Consider the following 23,403-nt stretch of genomic DNA (forward strand, 5'->3'; position numbering starts at 1 on the left):
TTTATAATTTCATGAGATATCTCTGTGCCACAGAACTCTAATGCATTTGTGCACAAAAGTTTAGTAATTTTTTGAGGGCATCATCAAATTACAGATCCCAAGATAAATTTCAATTTGCCCAATCTGAGGATGTGGGCAGCTCTTTAAAGAAATGAGACTCACTGCATGCACCTCACATCCATGCTCTTCCTGGCTTATAAAACCAGGTCCAAAGGGGATGGCCAAAGGGGATGGCCAAAGGGGATGGCTAAATGAGTAAGGGGAGCAGTGACTGCATCACCATGGAAAGGCAGAATTCCATCCTGTGTAAAAAAAAGGCTGTGATGAGGCCTTTATTTTTTTAAAAAAACACCTCCCTGAAGCCAACTGCACTAGAGAATTACTGTTCAGTTTCCAATATCTATTGGGGGAGGAAACAAAGTACTAGAGCACATGGTGGCTTTCCACTTCCAAGGGCTTCTGGATGTGATCGATTACATTATCCATCCATTTAATTATAGGACCAAGACATTTTTGTCACCTTGGTAGATACCTATGCAATGAATTAGATAGAGGAGGCATGCCCCTGTTGGCTCTGCTAGACCTATCAGTAAATTTTTATACCTTCAACCTAGTATCATTCCAAGCTGATCTTGGGATGGAACTTGAGTGTTTGTTGTACAATTTCCTTAGCTGTTGGCTTGTGGTACCCCAAGGTTTGGTTTTGTCTCCTCTACAATTTGACATTTACATAAAACTGCCAGAAGAGGTCATATGGAGTTTTGGAGTTCAGCATCACCCAACTCAATCTCTCTCAACAAACTCTGAAGAAATTGTTCCTGTGCTACACCAGTGTATGATCTCAGTAATACTGTAGATCAGCGTTTCTTAAACTTTGCTCCTCCAGGTGTTTTGGACTTTAGCTCCCATAATTCCTAACAGCTCGAAAGCTGGCTAAGACTTCTGGGATCTGAATTCCAAAACACCTGGAGGAGCACAGTTTGAGGGACACTGGTCTAGATGAAAACAAACAAATTTACTTTTAACCCAGTTGGAAGGCACATCATGAATTCCAACTATGCTGGATAGTGTTACACTCCCCTGAAAATTCAGGTTTGCAGATGCTCAGGTTTCAGTGATGGCCAAAAATGTGTGTGCACAGCTAAAATTAGTGCATCAGCTGCACTCCCTGGGATTTCAGATTTGGCCATGGTAACACATGACTTGATTCCACCCTGGTTGAATGACAGTAATCCATTCTACATGAGGCTGACTTTGGAAACTGTTCAGAAATTTTGGCAAGTCAAAATGCTGTTTCCAAGCTGTTGGTAAGGGCTCGTTAAAGGGGAAATATAACCCATCTGTTGAAACAGCTTCGCTGAACCAGGTCCCCACTGTCTAAAGGATAGTATCTCCCTGTGTAAGCCAGCCTAAATTTTAAGATCTTGCATAAAGGCTTTCTATCAGTTCCAAACCTATCACAGGCTGCTTCCAGACAACACTTAAATCTACACCAAAGAAAAATTTAAAAACCTGCTTCTACACAAGTTAAAGTTCATACACCTCCCCCTAAATTTTGTGCTATGTCAATAAGAAGAGGAGGGTTTTTTTAAAAAAAAAAGAGGGAGAGAAATTAAATTTTGATATCTTTATATGATCAGTAGAGGGAGAGAAGGTTTACTGCTTCTATAGTTTCTGTATAAATTCAGGCAAAAGGGAAAGCATGTCATGGAGGTGCAGTAACCACTCCAAAATACAGTTCAGCCACATATGTCTGCATATACTAACTCACATAAAATCTATGGATAGGTGCTTGAAAATGTTGCAGTAGAATCAAGTTTATTGTGGTCTTTATTGGCAAGGAGAGCCATTTTCAAACAAATGATCAAGTGAATAGATTGGAGATTCTCTTAGAGTCAATTCTACCAGAGGGATGTGGATAATATGCCAGCTGCACCCCTTTCCAGAATTGGAAGACCTGCAGATGATAGGGCATTCACTAGTAAACTTGAAGTTGGACTTTTGCAATGTACTGTACATTGGGATACCTCTATAAAACATTTGAAAACTCTACTGAGTTCAAAACATAATAGACAGAATTGTTACAGGCACATCTAGAAGTGAGCATATTAAACCTAAATTAAAATCACTAACTGTTTGCCAGTTGGTTTCCAGGCAAGTACAAATTGTTGGTTATTACATTTAAAGCCTGTATGGTTGGATCCAGGTTACCTACAGAATTGCCTTTTCCTACATAATCCATCCTGTACATTTAGATCCATTTGCTTCATTCAGCCAGAAGCAGCTTGGCAACTGTCACCCAGAAGACCTCTTCATTGGCCACTCCTGGACTGTGGAATGACCTGCTGGAAGAGATTCAGCAGCTAAATGAACTGTCAAAATGTAAAATACAACTAAAGACCTATTTCTTCTGACAGGCCTACCCAGTCAATTTTAATCTATGAATTTTAACTGACATTTTATTATTATTGAAGTTTTAATTTTTATTATCTGTTTTTAATATATGTATTTTATGGTCTTTTGTTTTATCCATTTATTTTAACTGTTGTATCTCACATGCTGTAAGGAGAGGTGGGTAACAAATTATTATTATTATTATTATTATTATTATTATTGGCCAAAGATTTTATTGGCTTCAGCTGATTCAACAGCTACACCTTTAACTAAACAAAGCAGAGTCTACCATTATAATATATGTACTAGTTGTTGGGATATGGCAGGTATAAGAATTGTCTGGCCCTCCAGATGAGGGAGCAAAACTCCTAGCTGTAGCTATGATGGCTTGGCTGATTGAAGGTACGGTACAATAACTAGTGGAGAAGCACAAATGTCCACTTTTGGTGGCCTGCTGTATCATGCTCTTTAATATGCATGGGCAGGAGATTGGAACATGTAACACCAATCCTGAGACAGCTGCACTGGTTCCCAGATCTCTTCTAAGCAGAAGAAACTAGTGATTACAGTGTTTTGGGAGACTGAATCCATGCTAGGTTGTGTGCATTTATTCCTGATATTAGGGAAGCTATCCAAGGTGCTGAACCCCATTTCTGAAACAGTTTGTCATCTTTGGGTGGCACTTCTAAAACCCAGCATGCATTCACTGCCCTGAAGCAACTAAGCCTATGGCCATTACTGTTTCCAGAGATGAGGGAAAGAGATAGTAAATGTATACATAGAATTGTCTCTGCCCATATGATTCTGGCCAACTTTCCACAACTTATCTAGAGCAGATAGTAAGCTAAACAGACTGCAATGTCCTGGATTCCCCTGGATCTCTTTTTAAATCTTGTGCTTACATTTGCAAACTTCTAGTACTCTGATTCAGAGAAGGATTTGAGAACTTGTGACATGATCCAATGGTGTTGGATGGTATTTTCTCATGAAGGTGTTTTGTGCAGGTACCACACTATCCCATGCACATTTTATTTATTTATTTATTTATTTATTTGGTATGCTTGTATACCGCTAATATCTCAGCCTGTGCGGCGACTCATTGCGGTTTACAACATGTTAAAATATACAATGTTAAAATATACAATTCGCTTAAGCATATAAAATTAAAATTAAGAATACATACAAAAAACATACGCAGTATTGGGCCACCAATACAGATCGGGACATCTCATAGTTAAAATCGTCATCCAATTCGTTGTCTTGATTGCTAATCCATGGTCAGATAAAACATCACGACGAAGGTCAATTGAAGACTTGCTCAAACATCCAGGTTTTTAGTTTTTTCCTAAATGCCATTAGCGAGGTGGCTGATCTTAATTCAGTAGGGAGGGCATTCCAAAGCCGGGGGGCCACCACAGAAAAGGCCCTATCTCTCGTTCCCACAAGCCGCACCTGTGAAGCAGGTGGGATAGAGAGAAGGGCTTCTCCTGAAGATCTAAGGGTCCTGGTGGGCTGATAGGCCGAGATACGTTCGGATAGGTATGTAGGGCCAGAACCGTTTAGGGCTTTAAAGGTCAAAACCAGCACTTTGAATTGGGCTCGGTAGCTAATCGGTAGCCAGTGAAGCTGGTACAGCAGAGGAGTTGTGTGCTCCCTGCGCCCAGCCCCTGTTAATACCATGGCTGCCGCCCGTTGGACTAGTTGGAGCTTCCGGGCCGTCTTCAAAGGCAACCCCACGTAGAGAGCGTTGCAGTAATCAAGACGGGATGTAACCAGAGCGTGGACTACCGTGGCCAAGTCAGACTTCTCAAGGTACGGTCGCAGTTGGCGCACGAGTCTTAACTGTGCGAATGCTCCCCTGGTCACCGCCGAAACCTGGGGCTCCAGGCTCAGCGATGAGTCCAGGATCACACCCAAACTGCGAACCTGTGTCTTCAGGGGGAGTGCGACCCCATCTAACACAGGCTGTAACCCTATACCCTGTTCGGCCTTGCGACTGACCAGGAGCACCTCTGTCTTGTCTGGATTCAATTTCAATTTGTTCGCCCCCATCCAGACCGTCACAGCGGCTAAGCACCGGTTCAGGACTTCGACAGCCTCCTTAGTAGCAGGTGGGAAGGAGTGACAGAGTTGGACATCATCTGCGTACAGATGACACCGCACCCCGAAACTCCGGGTGATCGCACCCAGCGGCTTCATGTAGATGTTAAACAACATGGGGGACAGTATTGAACCCTGAGGAACCCCACAAGACAAAGGTTGTGGGGTAGAGCAGGAGTCCCCCAGTGACACCTTCTGAGACCGACCCTCGAGGAATGACCGGAGCCACTGCAGAGCAGTACCTCCGAGACCCATTCCCGCGAGGCGTCCCAGAAGGATACCGTGGTCGACGGTATCGAAGGCCGCTGAGAGGTCGAGTAGCACCAACAGGGACACACTCCCCCTGTCGAGCTCCCGACGGAGATCATCCACTAAGGCGACCAAGGCTGTCTCGGTACCATGTCCCGGCCTAAAGCCAGACTGTGCCGGATCTAGATAATCCGTGTCTACCAAGAATGCCTGGAGTTGTGAGGCCACCACACGTTCCATGACTTTGCCCAAAAAGGGAAGATTGGAAACAGGCCGATAGTTTACCAATTGAGTGGGGTCTAGTGATGGCTTCTTCAACAGCGGTTTTATCACAGCTTGCTTTAAGCTGGCTGGAAAAATGCCTTCCCGAAGGGAGGCATTAACCACCACCTTAACCCACTCGGCCAATCCCCCTCTGGCCTCCTTTAGAAGCCAGGATGGGCAGGGGTCTAGGATGCATGTGGTAGCTCTCATTCCTCCAAGCACCTTGTCCACATCCTCAGTTTGAACCAATTGAAATGAATCCATCAAAATCGGACAAGCAGATGCTCGTGTTACATCCTCAGAGACTGCCGTTAATGCGGCGTCCAGTCCAGAGCGGATCAAAGCGACTTTGTCTGCAAAGAACCAAGCAAAAGCTTCACAGCGAGCAGCCGAGTCATCAGGGCACCCATCCTGAGTGGTGGGTTTTAAAAGGCCTCTGACAACTCGGAACAGTTCAGCCGGACGGTTCTTTGCAGACGCAATAGTGGCCGCGAAGAAAGTTTTCTTAGCGGCTCTTATTGCCGCGGCATATGACCTTAAAAAGGCCACAAACCGTGTTCGGTTTGACTCGCTCGGATCCGAACGCCACACGCTCTCTAGTTCCCTCTTCTTTCGCTTCAACACCGCCAGCTCCTCAGTAAACCAAGGGGCCGGTTTAGATTGGCTACTTGAGAGGGGACGTTCTGGAGCGATCGTGTCTATTGCCCTGGTCATCTCCCCATTCCAGAGAGCGACCAGGGCATCAACAGGATCACCAACCGCGGTGGCGGGAAAATCCCCAAGAGCCGTCAGGAATCCTTCCGGATCCATAAGCCTCCTGGGGCGGACCAATTTAATAGGTCCTCCACCTCTGCGGAGGTTAGGGGGTGCAGTAAGTCTAAAGCTAACCAGGAAGTGGTCGGTCCATGGCAACGGAGAGATGGATAACTCCTCAACACCGCCACCTTCCTCCCATCCCTGACAGAAAACCAAGTCCAATGTATGTCCAGCACTGTGGGTGGGGCCAGATACTTGTTGGGACAGACCCATGGTCGCCATGGTAGACATGAAGTCCTGAGCCGCTCCCGTTAGGGCAGCCTCGGCATGGACATTGAAGTCCCCCAGCACAAGCAGCCGCTGGGACTCCAATGCCAGGTCCGAGACTACCCCCGCTAGCTCAGGTAGGGAGACTGTAGTGCAGCGAGGTGGACGGTACACTAACAGAATCCCTAATCTGTCCCGGTCACCCACCCTCAGGTGGACGCATTCAAAATTTGTTGACTGCGGGATGGGGGTCCTGGTCAGAGGAATAGAATCTCTATAGACTACTGCAACCCCGCCTCCCCGCCCTCCGGATCTCGGTTGATGCTGCACAGAGAACCCGGGTGGACAAAGCTGGGTCAGATTTACACCTCCAGCTTCGTCCAGCCAGGTCTCCGTGATGCACGCCAGATCTGCCCGCTCATCCAAGATTAAATCCTGGATGACAGTTGTTTTGCCGTTGACAGATCTGGCGTTCAACAGCACCACTTTCAATCCCGAGGGACCGCCATCCTGGTTACACCTACTTACCGTATCAGGAGACCGATTTGGGATTACTAAAGTTGTTCCACGTTCCCTAGGCCGAATTAAAGGTCTCCTTTTCCCGTATCTCCCCTTCCCCACCACGACTTCTATGGGGGCTCCTCGGTTAACGGAAGCCTCTCCCTCCTCCATGACGCTTTTGGTGCTTATATTAATAAACCAGGGATCGTTATGGTTTACATACCATGTTATAATTGCATTTTGCCATAGCTTATCCTTCCAAGTGTTCTTCAGTCCCGTTAAGCTATATTCAAGATCCCTCGCACTATTCCATTTATCCTTACCCACATATACAATTAGCAGCCAAGTCAACAGCTGCCAAGGAGCAGATGGAAGCATGGGTGGTAGAAGTTACACACAGTTAGAGCAGGGATTACGCTGTTAAATTACGGATGGTGTTTTAACACAATACAATAGAACAACAATATAAATGTGATGGCTTAATAACCCAAGGTGTTAACTAAAATGCGTCATGGAGGCCTGCATCAGTACTAGCTATACAATCAAGGTTAAAGTGCTGTAGTTGGCTAAATGCACCAAAAAGTCGTTTAAAGTGCTAATGGCATAAAGTGCAAGATCAACAATTAGTAAAGTGCACAAGGTAACCAACTGGTCATGGAGTTAAATTAATTAGCAATTAGCAATAAACAAAGGATGGTCCACACAATCAAAGGTCAACACAGACGGAATTAAAAGCGATGGTCAACACAGTCTATCTAAGATTCTATCTGAAATTGGAAGCAACGAGATGCCCAAATGCCAATATACTGGGGCCAAAAGATGGTCAACACAGTTCTCCGGAAATTGATGGTTGGCAAGTGAGATGTTGGAGATCACATGCGATAGCGGCAGTTTTCAATAAGGTGGTGGAAAGATATGGTAATGATATAAGGTTTAGCAAGACTAAAGTGCTTAGATTAAGGTGACCTGGGCAAAATAGGCTGAGATGGTTCTAACGTGCTCAATATGCAAAGAATGTCTACTATAAATAGTTCACAACTACTCAGTCAAGACAGACAATTCGTCCCGAAGGGCCTAGGTCCTTGGGCCCGTGGAACAACAAGCCGGCACCCAGGGCCAGGTCTCCGGCTCTTCTTGGCCGTCTCGGGTAAAGATGATCTTAGCAGAGCAGATGGTAATCCGCAGTGGAGACAATATATGCCGTTATTGATGACTCAGCAACACTATTTACAAATGTCAGTTATATAGTAGATGTTATTTGCACCATTTGTCCTGACCACAGGGGCAGTGTGGAAAGAATGGGAGTCTAGTTCTTTGATATAGAACTCTGAAGGTCATGATTAGAACCCTGAGTCATGAGGGGACAGACCAGAGACGTAACAATAAAGCATGTTCAACACAAGATAGCAGCGTCACAACAACGGTCAACACAATCAGTCTGAACAGCACAATGATAACAACACAATGATGACAATTTTCCCCATCTTAATTCATATTTGGGAGAAAATTTAAGGAATTCATTTTCATATTATACTGAAATGTGTTACTTTTTTATCTACAACTCCAGAGACCTATATCATTTGTGAGACTTTAGAAAGCATAGTTCAAAAATGCAACTTTGCAAAAATCTGTATATATTATGTGCATTCATATAATCGTAAAAGGTATGAATAAAATGAACTATTGTTAGGACAAAGATAATCTTCAAACGCATAGACATTTAAAAAACAGTTAAATAAATATGTTTACATTTGGCTCACTTTGTAAGGAAAAGACCCAATTATTTTTTTTAAATAATGCCTTATCATGAAAATATAGGAAAGTAAGAACAAGTGGGGTTGGATAAAAATCCAGTTTTTTTTTTAAAAAAACAGCAGGGAATAAAGGTACCTTTAATGCAGTAAATATCTTGACTTCTGTCTCTGAGTCATGGATGAAACAGAAAACTTAACACATCCTGTTAGGAGCACCCGCAGTGCAATTGTTTATGTAGAACAAAAAAGTTAAATAGATACAAGTTGGTGGGGGAACATTTTTACAACATATTTTCTTTACATGGGACCTTTTACAGAGCTTTAGCTCCACTTACTGGCTGTAAATTAAAGTCCTGAAACCAGAGCATCATCACAACCCTGTGAGAGGACAGACATTTAATTGGCTAGATGTAAACCGAGATCTGCTTCCCATGGTAAAGCTTCCTGGTAGGAGGCCACTTTATATTATTCTTTATGGATTTGTCTCCTTATCATGTCATGTATAAAAAGCCTTTGCCCATGTGAATGGTCTGGACTGAAGAAAGAGTCCATCATGGCATCATATGCATCTGCTTGGAATTAGAGCTTTAAAATCCCCCTATTAACAAGAAATTGTGAATGGAAAACCTAGAAAAGACAATTTAAAGGAGGATCTGGAATACTGCAAATCACCAATTATTAGTGTTTAGAAATGGGAAGCTATCACTTAGAACAGTAGAAGTTGACCTGGTTTATTGAGAGTTAATTGTAGCAATGTGGGCATGCACATGCCAATGCCTTGTGTGATGGAAGAAGCAGGTAACATGCTTGGATTTGACTGACATGCTGGCCATGGATTTAAAATTATGTTTTGTAACACCCTGATGTCTTCTGAAAGCTTCTCTCTCCAGGACTGTGCTCAAAAAATGCCCATTAAGAATGGAACCAATTGCACTAATGGGAATCTTTGATACACTCAGATGAATCTGTTTCAGGATAAAAAGCCACACAGCCGAGCAGCTGGAGTCAAGGAGGGGTGGGTCCATCTTTGTCTCTTCCCTGACAACGTAATTGCACACAGCAGGGTCATAAGCAATTTGTCTGTTGCCTGCCCAGGAAGCCTCTTTTCTATATTAAGCCTTAGCCATAGGGGTCTATAAAGACATTGCTGTTGGATACTGAGCTAAGGAAGCTAAAACGCCAATACATTGAGGGAGCCAGAAAAGGCCCAAATCTATTTGAGCCTGCAGGGTTCAAATGCTTTCACACTGAGCTCTTGTCTGTCCTGCAGAGCTTTAAAGATTCAGGTAGGACCTGAGGCCAGCTCCCTGTGCAGTTGAACGTTATCCCTTTAGCACTCCATGAAAGTCTCGCTTGCCCTGTTTTTCTTAAGGTCAAAAAAACCTCTTAGCTGCTCTCCCATTTCTTGCTTACTCAGATGTAAAGGGGCAGGGCCCTTATTGGGACTGGAGTCACCTTGCTTAAACTTTCGCACCGGTGGTGGCTGGTGGTCCCTATGTCAATAAGATGGTAATTCGACTCTGGCTTTTAGTCCAGACCTTAAACTTTAAAATGAGTTCACATTTAAAGTTTAACTGTGTTATCCAATACAGTTAAACTTGAATATATTTATGTACAGTTCTTCCTCCACATTTCCAGTTTTGACTTTTGTGGATTTGCTTATTCATAGATTTGATTAAATTTGATTAAATTGCTCTCTATAGGATTTTCCAGATCATCTTTATTCATAGTTTTTCACTTTTATGTAGGTCCTGTGCCCTTAACCCCAGTGAATGTGGAGAGCTGATTGCAAACTGAAACTCAGAAAAGACTTGGCAGAGAGTGGCAGAGAAAATACCAACAGTTAATACTCCTCACAGCTTCACCCCTCTGAACCTCCTTCCCATTAAAAAAAAATCCTATATTAGTACTAATTGATTTTTCCCTCTTTTCTTAACCTCTTCACAGACAAGAAAGTTTCATAATAAATTATTGAGGGAACTTTAAACTTCCTCTTCCTATCCATGGTGTAGAATAATAAGGTCACAACTTAAAAATAACCTTTTTAATCTGTTCTAGTGCTATTCAAAGTTGTGGTCCATGGACCAGTGCCAGTGAATGAGGCATTGGTTGCTGGTCCACAGCAAGTTTCCAGGAAGGAAGGAAGGAAGGAAAGAAAGAAAGAAAGAAAGAAAGAAAGAAAGTTCTAGCCAATGGGAAAAATATGGTATTTGTCTCTGGCACATTAAAAATGAAAGATAGCTGGTTGCTCACATCAAATAGCCTGAGCTATCTAGTCTGTTGATCAGATAAGCAGGAGCAAACAGAGCTTCTCTCTGCAGAATTAGCCAAACTACATATTGCATGGAAAGCTAAACATTTTTGAATTTAGCTTGTAATGGAAACATTGTGGAAGAGAAGTGTGTATGTTTTTGAGCATGACAGAAAAAATGGGAGAGATGCCACTCACTGAATACATGATCAAACTGAGTCTTAGAAAAAGACAATATGGTCTGTCCTATGGTTATCTTTGAGGGTCTAACCATGTGGAAATTGACAGATAACTATAATCCTTAAAGCCTTATTACATTTCTATTTTTTCCCCACATTTTCCCTTCAGCTTATCTCTTTCATTGTTCAGTGTTTGGTCACTAGTATATATAATCTCCGTTAGAGTGTTCTTTCATATAATCTTGACCCTGATACTCTGTCATCTAAAGTCACTGCAGAAAGAAAACAACTGTCTTTTTCTCAACATTCCCATTCACTGGTAGAGTTCTAACTATACTTTTGTCAGGTGACCCCTTCAGAACTGAAAAATATTTGTTGCCGCTCAAGATGTAAACTTTATTCTGTAAATAATAGTAGTTTTGCTACATGTACTGATGCTGCAGTTACTTGCTGTTCTCCAGATTTCCAATGTGTGCCATTGAGAAATTCTTGTTAAGACTGGAAAACACCTAAGGATGGCAAGGTCAAATTTTCAAGACTCTTAAAAACAGCAGGGTGTCCATCCAAAGCAAAATGGAACATTCCAAAAAGGGGTTGCTTTTGTGACTTGGTCTCTATTGAAACACTTCATCCTTCTTTGTTTGTTTGCCCCAAATATGATAATATATGGATGAAAGACAGGAATTCCATTTTTTCAGTGTCCTGAGTGGCAAAGGTGTTATAAAATTCCATATTTTAACAATGCTGATTCATTCTTTTGTGAGACTATTGCAAATGTTATCCTTGAGATTAGTAGCTTTTAAGTATGTTCTTTTTATCTGTGATTTCCTCTTGTTGTATATACCAGTGTTGAATGTCAATGTTGTAATTGTATGCCAATGAAGGCTGTGTAAGTGAGCACTACTATTCTAATTTTGCTCCCAGAGTGCTATTGATCTTTAATAGTATTAGTATCCAATTTTGTTTAATTTACCTGAGCCTATGAGATAGAAGCATATGAAAATTTTCAATATGCATCTCCATCTTTGTTGTAGCTGAGAACCCAAAATTATAAAAACAGTACAACTCTGACCCATCTAGTATACTATCACATCTCCCAAAAGTAATACAATTTTCCTACAGTACTTGCTACCACAAATACTGAATATGTTGGGGTACAGCTCCCACAAACCTTTAACATCTTTGGGTGGAGTTGACTGAAGCTGGCCAAAGCACTCAGAGAGCCAAAGATTCCTCTCCACTGCAATTGACATTCTGACCACCCCTGCAGAACCTTAACACCTGTTTCAACCCTAATTTTTAAAATTTAATTATACTCTGCCAATGTAAGCAAAATGTTCACTCTGTGTTTGTTTGTTGAGCTTATCACCTTTCCTTTTAATCCTCAGTAGTAATCTTAGTATTCAACCCAAGTGGCTACAAGTTCAAAGCTGCCAGCCAGGTTACTTTTTCATCTATAGTTTTTTTGTTATCTGGTCAAAAAGTGGATTTATGAAAAATTAGAGAGTTCAATTTTTTTTAAAGAGCAAATTTTCAGATCATTGTGGTTGCCCGATCTTCTGTGAAAACATGAACAATTTGCAGGTAAAAAACACAACCTCTTTAACACAAACTGCTATAAATATATGCAGTAAGCAGCCTTGACACTAGGGAAAAGACTGGATAGTACTAGTAGTAGTAGCAGCAGTAGTAATACTAGTAGTACAGTTGGATCTCCTTACCCATGGATTCTGAATCCACAGATTCAATCATTCACAACTTGAAAATATTTTTTGAAACCATTCCCAAAAGCAAACCTTGATTTTGCCATTTTATATTAGGGGCACCATTTTGCTACACTATTGTCTATAATGAAGCTTGAGCATCCACAGATTTTGGTACCTACAATGGGTCCTGAAAACAAACCCTAGTGGATATCAAGAATCCACTATAGAAACAGTAGTAATCTCCATATTTGTATTTCTGCACCTGCCATTTATGTATCCATATAGTCTGCTCTGAGAGACAATCATATTTCTTCAACAGAAAAGAGTAAATGGACATGATGACTACAGGTTATTTATGTGATGTTCTCCTATCTTTTTGTGATAAATGGCACCTTGAAAATATTTTGTTTCCCTTATGGATTGGAATTCCTAAAAGGTGAATTTTCTTCTTACTTTTTGTTTACTTTCTTTCTTTTATTGCAAAATGGTGATTTTTTCCAATAAAATAAGGAAAAATGAAAAATGAAAAAAACCTTCATGAAATACTAATTCAGCACTGCATTCAATTTTACTTTCATCTGATGAAGGAAAAACAGTGTTTGGATCTAGGTGTGGAAGCAACTCCAGCTCCATGTGGACTTATTTGGCAGTAAGAAGGATTGACTGAAGTTTCTAGTAACAAATGTGTACATGTCACACAGTGCAATTCAGAAGCTGTTTTCTTTGCTACCCTATCTTCAAAGGAATGCTGAAAGAATTAGTTCTGGGTTTTTTTTAAAAGCAATCGAATAATAGAAGGCATCTGTAGGTTCTCTTTGAAAGTGTAATTGAAAACAAAGTGCACTTGGCTTCTTCGTGGATCAAGGTTCACTGGAAGAAAGGAGCTGCCTTCACCACTAAGTGTCAAAGTATTCTGGCCTACAGATGAGGTCCTTTATCTACAGTCCTGAGTGAGATAGGAAGAGGGTGAAGGTTGGGAAAGGAATTAGAGAACTAAAAAATTGAAAGCTGAACCTCTTAAGGCACTAAGATGCAGCTCTGTGCAACATCTTATTACTGAACCTGATCCATTGAACATAATGTCAAAATGTTAATAAAAAGAGAAAAAGAAGCAGCTGGGCAATTTTCATGCGAGACTGGCAACAAACCAACTCCATGGCCATTTCACTGCCTTGCTGTGTTCACCAACTTGACAAAAGCAGAGATCAACATTTCTTGCTGAATAAAGAAGGGTTTGGAGACAAATAATGACAATTCACAATACAATCTCCTACTTCTGGTGGCATTTAACCTGCAGACCATTGTGGTAAGAAAAACCCTAAATTATCAGGAAAATGCTGGCCTCTTTGTCCTTATACTCTGCTTGAGGAAAAGTAGCAGATTATTTGTGTTTACTGTCAAAATGAAAGATTTCCCTGGGCTACCCATGTACTCTTACTTGACACATATACATCTATCACCTCACAATGTTTTGCCCCCACAGTCCTTTCATGTCTGTTTTTACTTTGGTTTTCTGGTATTCTTGTTATTGCTCCTGTTAAGAGACCAAGCTTATTATAAAAAATCCAGAAAGAAGAAGGAAATCCCAGGGAGCTTTTATGCCACATGCATTTGTTCCAGTAGCCACATTGATTTCCCACATTGATTGCCCATATGCTGCCTGTAGAGCTTTGTGGCTGAACTTCCAGAGGCAGAAAGAATTATAGGTCTTCCCACTGTCAGGTTCATCAGGTACATGGGAAATGTATGGTTTCTTTTCTGTAATAGGCACTGTGCAAAATAAATAAATGAAGGGTCAATAATGGATTTCCTGAGCTTCTTTGACATCAATTTATTAACCAAAAAATCCTGGTCTAGAGTTCTGCAAGTTTCTCATAACTCTAAGCAAGAAGCAATATGCTTGGCTGAGTTCTAATTTATGAGAAACAAAATAGGAAATTTACATCCAGCCACATGTTTCCACATAACTTTTTAATAATAATAATAATAATAATGAATCACACAGTCCAGAACACATGGGAAGTGTTCAACTTGTGAAAATTCATGCCAAAATGCAGTTTATGATACTAAATCCAGCATATATATCTCATTTGTTGTGTCATACTGTGTTTTGGTGTCAGCAAAATAATAATAATAATAATAATAATAATAATAATAATAATTCCACCCTCTCTCCCCAAAGGGACTCAGATGGTGAAGTCAGATAAAATGGATTTTCTTATTTTATTCCGTACCTGAATCTACTAGTCCTAACAATAACAATAAAAACTGTGAAGTCTGAAAGGTGAAAAATGGAAGACATCAGATTTTATTTATTTATTATTTATTTATTTACAGTTCTTATATTCCGCCCTTCTCACCCCGCAGGGGACTCAGGGCGGATTACAGTAAACACATATATGGCAAACATTCAATGCCAGTTTGACAAACAACATTTAACAGACAAAGGCTATTTAACTTTTTTTTTTCTGGCCGCCAGGGAGCTGTTGCTTTTCATCGTCCATCAACGACACCGATGAAGTTCTTCCACATTCCACATTCCCCGGAGTCTTCTTTCTTTATGGCCTCATAAATTAGTTAAATTTAGCCTCCCACACAAGGTGGTCCCTTATTTTCCTACTTGACAGATGCAACTGTCTTTCAGGTTGCAAAGGTCGACAACGGGCTACACAATGGCTGGACACCCACTCCAGCCCGGGCTGGCTTCGAACTCATGACCTTTTGGTCAGAGTGATCTTAATGCAGCTGACACTCAGCCAGCTGCGCCACAATCTCAGTGCCGCCAACACCACTACTGCCCCAAATCTATTTTAATATGAAATTCAGTCTGATTCAAAATGGATCCATACATGTTTCCATCTTTGATATAGCATGCAATGGAGCCCTCATTAAAGACCCCACACATGGTATGGAACTTAGCATATCAACATATCTTTAGGGACATTTTGAAAAGTTCTCAAATTTCATGAATTATACTACATCGAAAATTCATGCCAAAATGCAGTTCTGCTCCTAACTAGAGCAAACTCATTGAATGAATAAACACCACTATGTTGACATCACTCTAACACATTTTATGACCCTTACAAGATCATAATACTTTCCTGAAAACTCATCAAAATTCATGGAAATCAAAATATTCAGGCTTAATTCCAATTGTAGTCCTAATTAGAGTACACTCACTGAATCAATTCAATTTATAAATATTAACACCGCACACTCTTTATGAAACTAGATTTAAAATATTCAGATCTAAATCTACAGTAGTCCTAATGACAGTAGATTACTGAATCAATGGAATTTACATAATTGTTGACACCACATACATACACACACAAACAATTTATGGAAATTATCAGGCCAAAATATTCTGGCTGTGATCCAAGTTCTAGTTTTAGATTAAGCAAATCTATTAAATCAGGGGAACTCATAGAAATGTTGATTTAAGCAAGTTCCAATTGATTTTGGAGCTTCTAGACAGGCACCATACTGCAGCTTGATGGTGACTCAAGGTCAGGGTGTTTACAAAATAAACATCCCCAATGCAAGCTGCAGCACGCATCAAGCCGGAAACAGCAAATTTTAAAAACTCACTAGAAAGTCTGGAACAAGACAGATAATGTGCTGCAATTGATAAGACTATATCCCATGCAGGGCTCGAAACCAGAGTGATCCCAAAGGGACATGGATATGTGTATCAGCATATCTCAGAAGACTGGTTAGGGGGGGGGGGGGCATTTTCCAGTGGCTGTCATGTAGAATCACCCTCTATTCATCTACTGAATTGAATTTAAGCCTCAACCATGTAAAATATTACAGGTCCCAACTACCATATAATTTAGTTTCAAAGCAGTATTGAAGAAAGCAGTTTCAAAGTGCAGATTATTAGGAAATTCTGGAACCAGTTTGGGGCCCAGATGGTGATTACACAAACCACCGATGTACATAAGGGCTTTCTTTTATGAGCTTTTGTGGGAGTTTGTTGTCTAGCCACCACAGTTTGAAGCTAGGTTCAAACTGCATTAAACAGTCAGTGTATATGGGGCCATAATAATTCAAATGGTCTAATACATATAGCTTCTCAACAACACAAGATGGTCCTCTTCCATTCCATGAATCAAGAATGGTGAGTCAAATCATGCTTTAGCACCAGCAATGGGTTATTCTCCTCCACTGAACCAGAGAGTAGTAAAGTCACAGACAGTTTTTGAGAATAATATTGGTCAACTTGGAATATCGGCTATCTCAGAACAATATGCTATACTTTGCAAATCGAGTAAGATAAACTTTAGGTGGAGGCAGCAGTTAAGTTGCTAATATGTAAAAATTCAGAAAAGTAAAACTGCAAGAGTGATGACCCACTTCTTCTCCCACTCCTAAGGCAAATAGACTTAGTAGCTTTGCCAAGAGCATTTGAGATTCTGCTGACTCCTTAGCCCAAATTCCAGTGTCAGCTGTACATAAGGAAGGAAGGAAAGGGTTTTGTGGGAGGATGGGGGTAGATGGGTGAGTTGTGCCTCAAAACAAGAGCTATTTACAGTTCCATAAGCATGTTAGAGATGGCTGAGTTTTCAATGCTAGGCTTGTTCGAATACATTGTCGGTCTTGTAATTGACTGTCAGCTTGATTTACAATGGCAGCTGTGATGGGTTTGGTGATTTCATTCCAAAAAGCTCTTTGAAATAAGTGAGGGGAAAAGTCAATCCACTGAAGCAACTCGATTTGTTAATATCATCAAAGTCTCGGGAAGGGTTTAGGTGCCACATCAGCTCCAAATACACTTGGCTCAGAAATGCAACAGCCTAGGAAGAGGCAGTTTATCAAACCAACCACAATAGAAGTTGGCTTTAGGGATAGACAGGCAAAAGGGTGGGCTGTGGGACTAAACAGTCAGGAAGCAGATCTATGATTGAAACTTCTTATAAAGTCACATCCTGATCATTAAAACATTCCAGTTTCTTGCAGTTGTGAGAAGGGAACTTTATAATTGGTCTTGTATGAGAATAGATGTTTAAAAATCTCAGGCTCCTTCCACATAGCTGAATAAAATCCCACATTTTCTGCTTTGAACTGGAATATATGGCAGTGTGGACACAAATAACCCAGTTCAAAGCAGATATTGTGGGATTTTCTGCCTTGATATTTTGGGTTGTATGGCTGCATGGAAGGGTCCTTAGTTTGTGAAAGCTCTGTGGATCCAAATGATGGATTTAAACATTTCTGTTTTCCCTTGAAGTCATAGAGGAAAATTCACAATAGGAATAAAGTGTGGAATTTTAAAGATTATGTTTTTGTTTTTCTGCTTATTAAATTAATGAGACTTCTGAGTACTTAACATTGCATTAGATTGTGCCCTTGAATCCGGGGAGTGGGGTGAGCTCCTGCTGTTAGGCCCAGCTTCTGCCAACCTAGCAGTTTCAAAAACATGCAAATGTGAGCAGATCAATAGGTACTGCTTTGGCGGGAAGGTAACGGTGCTCCATGCAGTCACATGACCTCAGAGGTATCTACAGACAACGCTGGCTCTTTCTGCTTAGAAATGGAGATGAGCACCACCCCCACCACCCCAGATTCAGACACAACTAGACCTAATGTCAAGGGGAAACCTTTACCTTTACTTATTTGTAATTTATTTTTTTAAGTCCAGTATAGTCGGGCTATCGCTATTTTGTTCAAAGTATGTGGAAAAAAGTTATTATACATGACCATTACACAGTGAAGGTTGAAGTACAGTTTAAAGTCTGATTAAGGTTGAAAACAGGGGCATCTAGCTGTTTTAATCTATTGTTTTATGCATGGGAACAAAGACTTTGCTTTTTCTTTGGAATGATAAGTTCCAGGGACAGATAAGATTCTGCATATTCTCAGATAAGTACCAGAATCTTCGCTAAAAGCTCTATTTTTGTGATTTATGTTGTCATTGTAATGTTACAAATGGCTAGCTCCCTATCTTTTCCCTGCATTTTGAAGTTCTTAACAGTTCTTGGTTCTTCTTTATCCCCAAAGTGCAAAGTACATTTCTGCTCCAGCACTAATATAAGGCTAGTTCAGCTGAACAAGTGATTCTTTTTTTCATTCTCAGGAGTGCTGTCTCTTAATTTGTTTAATTCTGGCTCTGCACATTATAACATACCTGCCAAAACCTAAGGGAGCTCATTAAAATGCCTTTCTTCTGCCCTCTATCCCAAAGGAGAAGGTAGGACAACTGTATTAATTACACCATAATTAGATCCCAAAGTCCCATTAACATTTCCCAAAAGGCACTTAGCCATGAGACTCCCCCCATTTAAAATCCCCAGGTAGAAATGTTATTTATTTTGCTGTCTGCAGCACTCTTGGGATTGTTGTTTTAAATAGTGGGAAAGCTGTGCCACAGCTGTGTAATGCTACTAAAGTAAATCTGTTGGAGATTTCCTCAAATGGTCTCATTAGAGCCATGCGAGAGTTGGGATAAACGTACCAATAATGACAGTGGAAACCAAAGTGAGGTGAATAATGTTCTTGAACAGTCATAATATCAACATAGTACTGATGAAAGAGTTCTGGGTAACAACATAAACCAGAACCATGAAGAAGCAAACAAAGACACGGAGGATAAAATTATATACATACATTACATACCCATTATTAGAAAAGCTTTCCTGATCTATAAAATATTGTGCAATTAAACAAATTATAGTATTAAGTCACATTTGAATTCTAAAACATTAAAAGCACTTTTAAAAAAAGAAGTACAATGCAATTCTGTTGAAAAGTCTCTGCAAATTGTCTTTGCAACAGCCAGACAATTGTTGAAAGCCTGCCTGTTAAAAATGACTTTGCTTGCTGGTGGCAAGATAATACAAATGAGATTAGCCTGGGGTGATTTCACACGACACAATTCTAGCACCGTGATTCAACTTTAATTGTCAACGTTCCATACAATGGAGACCAGGGACTGGCAGTTTATAGGAAAAGTATTCATACTTCTAATTCTAGTTCCTTATCAAACAAATAAGCCTCATAACTCCATAGGAAGCAGGCATGATAATTAAAGTACAATGTGAAAGGCCTTTAGGTAGATGAGCTCAACAACCTGGTAGCAGTCACTGGGGGCCCTTCTACACCGCCATATTATCCAGATTATCAAATCAGATAATCCACATTATCTGCTTTGAACTGGATTATATGAGTCTACACTGCCATATAATCCAGTTCAAATCAGATAATCTGGATTTTTTGTGGCAGTGTAGAGGGGGCCTGAGAATGCTCCCTTTAACCTCTCTACCAAAGATGTCGAAGCAAGAAAGGGCCTCTGATGGAACTCTTATAGTCCAGCAAAGTTCTGATGGAGCACTTGGAGTGCTCAATGCCTTTGTTTCTCTTAGTAGTTGATCATGCAGCTTCTATGGTTGATCAGTTTCCTGACAATCTCCCCATTTGTGTAGTAGGCAGGCTTTCCATTTTTTATGGAATCCCTTGATGTCCTCCAGAACCTTGGGTCCTCCTGATGATTTGGACATCAGTTCCCAGAGCCTGGGGCTGTTGCACCCCAGGCCTGGAACTCCTAAGACCACAGCACCACACCAGAGTCCAGAGTATAAGCAAAGAGTTTAAAGTAGACTATATCAAAAGTATAGAAAAATGCAGGAATAGAAAAAGAAAAGGTATATCCAAAAAGGTTTTGCAATCAGCAGTAATCCAATAGACATTCCAAAGTCTCAAACTGATTCAAAGGTAATACAATCTGGGAATAACCACAAACCACAAGAAACAGCTAAATTCTACAAGCAAAACATATCTTTAGTCAAACTTGTTCATGAATATAAAACAGGAACACATAAACTTCCAAAGAGCTTGACTTGAAATATGGAACAGTAACTCGGGCCTAGCATCTTTCTTGATATGCTACGTTGCTTGAACTAACTGGAAGAGTTAACATCTTGCCAATTAAAAGCTGGCAATGAAAGCATTCCACCGCCCTTCAAATCTCTCCCCCACTTTCCCATGCAGCCACCCCTCCCCCCAAAATGTCTGCTCTGATATGCAAACGGAGGTCTATTGAACTACTCAAAGTTGCATGTTTTCGAAGTGCTAGGTTGGCAGAAGCTGGAGCTGACAGTAGAAAGTCATGCCACTCGCCGAATTCGAACCTGTGACCTTTCAGTCAACAAGTTTAGCAGCTCAGCAGTTTAACCCACATCTCTGCAATTCATGCACTTTTGCTCCAGCACTAGAGCTAGCACTAGTATAGCACTAAAGAGGGAATATACACCCTTGCCACCCAAACCTGACCAGCATGGTGGCCACTTCCAATCCATCTCTATCATGCTCACAAGTTCTGGATATGTAGATTTCCACAGATAAAATATTTTACTCTCCAAGAATATTGTTTTAATGATTTTAAAAAGGCTCTAACAGGAGTAGCGGATTCAAGAAGAGAGGATGGCTGACGTTTCCTGCTCAGAGTTCAAGGGAGGTAACAATAATAAAAAGCAAGAGACAATCATAGATCCCCAGTGATTATTGGGAGCTTTTGAAATATAACTTGAATTAATATTCTATAGTCCCCATTTCACAAAATGATAGAAACATTTGAATGGCAGAGCCCAAACAGATAAAACCAAGCCTTAGGTATACCTCTCAGAGGAATCATGAGTTTCTTGGTCCCACATTTGAAGATGAGTTATGACTTTTAAGTTAATATTTTAGATGATAAAAAGGACTTGATTTAAAAAAGAAATAAAAAGCAATCAAAGGTCCTTGGAGGCTGCAAAGAAGAAGAACAAGAAAGACTGAGGGCAAGGTAATGAGGTCGGTTTCATCATTAGAAACTAGTTCTACTAACATCACAGCAGTTTTGCTTGCTAAAACTACAGGCAGGACTAAAAAAAAAACTACAGGCAGGACTTATCCAGAATCTAGCTGTTACAGCCTTCTAGCTCACTGGAGGCAGCTATGCCCCACTTGCATCACAGGGCTCCTGTCCCACATTGGTCTAAGTCAGTGGTTCTCAACCTTCCTAATGCCGCAATCCCTTAATACAGTTCCTCATATTGTAGTGATCCCCAACCATAACATTATTTTCATTGCTACTTCTTAACTGTAATTTTGCTACTGTTGTGAATCATAATGTAAATAACAATTTTCATTCACTGGACCAAATTTGGCACAAATACCCGAGATACCCAAATTTGAATACTGATGAGGTTGGGGTATTTATTTTATCATTTGGGATTTGTAGTTGCTGGGATTTATGTTTAACCTACAAAAAATAGCATTCTAAACTCCACTAATGATGGAATTGAACTAAACTTGGCACACAGAACTCCCATGACCAACAGAAAATACTGGAAGAGTTTGTTGGGCATTTACCATGATTTTTGGAGTTGTAGTTCACCTACATCCAGAGAGCACTGTGGATTCAAACAATGATGGATCTGGATCAAACTTGGCATGGATACTCAATATGCCCAAATATGAACACTGGTGGAGTTTGGGGGGAAATACACCTTGAAATTTGGAAGTTGTAGTTACTGAAATTTATAGTTCACATACAACCAAAGAACATTCTGAACCCCACCAATGATAGAACTGAGCCAAACTTCCCACACAGAACCCCCATGACCAACAGAAAATACTGTGTTTTTTTGGCGATCCCTCTGACACCCCCTCATGACCCCCACCGGGGTCCTGACCCCCAGGTTGAGAAACGCTGGTCTAAGTCTTATCTTGACAGACTGAGGCTTGAGCACTGGGTCGCTCCAGAAAAAGCAACTTACATTTTTGTATTGTCTAAGGCTTTCATGGCTGGAATCAATGGGTTGCTGTGAGTTTTCCAGGCTGTATGGCCAAGTTCCAGAAGCATTCTCTCCTGATGTTTCACCCACATCTATGATAGACATCCTCAGAGGTTGTGAGGTCTGTTGGAAACTAGGCAAGTGAGGTTTATATGTCTGTGGAATGTCCAGGATGGGAGAAAGAACTCTTGTCTGTTGGAGGCAAGTATGAATGTTGCAAATGACCACTTTGATTAGCTTTTAATGGCCTTGTAGCTTCAAAGTCTGGCTAATTGCTGTCTGGGGATCCTTTGTTGGGAGGTGTTAACTGGCCTTGATTGTTTCTTGTCTGGAATTACACTGTTTTTTGAGTGCTGTTCTTTATTTACTGTCCTAATTTTAGAGTTTTTTAATACTGGTAGCCAGATTTTGTTCATTTTTATTTTCAACACAAAAAACAGGGGAATTAAAGACAAGAACTAATAAAGGCCAGCTAAGAATCAATAAAGACCAGCTAATAAACATTCTGGGAATAAAGAATCTTCCCAGGCAGCAATCAGCCAGGCTTTAAAGCTACAAGGCCATTAAATGCTAATGGCATTAAAGGTCCAACAACATCCTGTAAACAGACATTATTTCAGGCCCAGCATGCGACAGCACAGCTAATCAAGGTGGATAATTGCAACATTCACACTTGCCTCAAGCAGACAGCAGTTCATTCTCCCACCCTGGATATTCCACGGATATATAAACCTCACTTGCCTAGTTTCCAACAGACCTTACAACCTCTGGGGATGCCTACCATAGATGTGGGGAAAATGTCAGGAAAGAATGCTTCCGGAATATGGCCATGCAGCCTAGAAAACTCACAGTAATCAAGTTACATTTTTATCAGGACATTCTGCTTTTGATAAAGAGAGATGGAGGGGGTCATATCAACCTTGCATTGTTTTCCCTTCAGACAACCTCTACTTGTGTAAGTGCTTCAAGATTAAAAGTTAAAAGCAAAGATTAAGCATGGGTAAAGTACTCAAGGGAGCATTGATCTAGCTGTGAAGCATCTGCCTGGTTAATGGGGTTAAAAAGGTGTAACACTTCATTCATTTGTATTTACTTCACAAATTATTGAGAGGAAAAGGTATCAATATATATATACTTTTTCACTTCCTTGTTCTTACTTACAAGACTGGTGAAGCATTTTGGCTTATGAGTCTTTTAAATTCT

The sequence above is a fragment of the Anolis sagrei genome, chromosome 1, assembly GCF_037176765.1.
Source record: "Anolis sagrei isolate rAnoSag1 chromosome 1, rAnoSag1.mat, whole genome shotgun sequence".
Classification (NCBI taxonomy): domain Eukaryota; kingdom Metazoa; phylum Chordata; class Lepidosauria; order Squamata; family Dactyloidae; genus Anolis; species Anolis sagrei.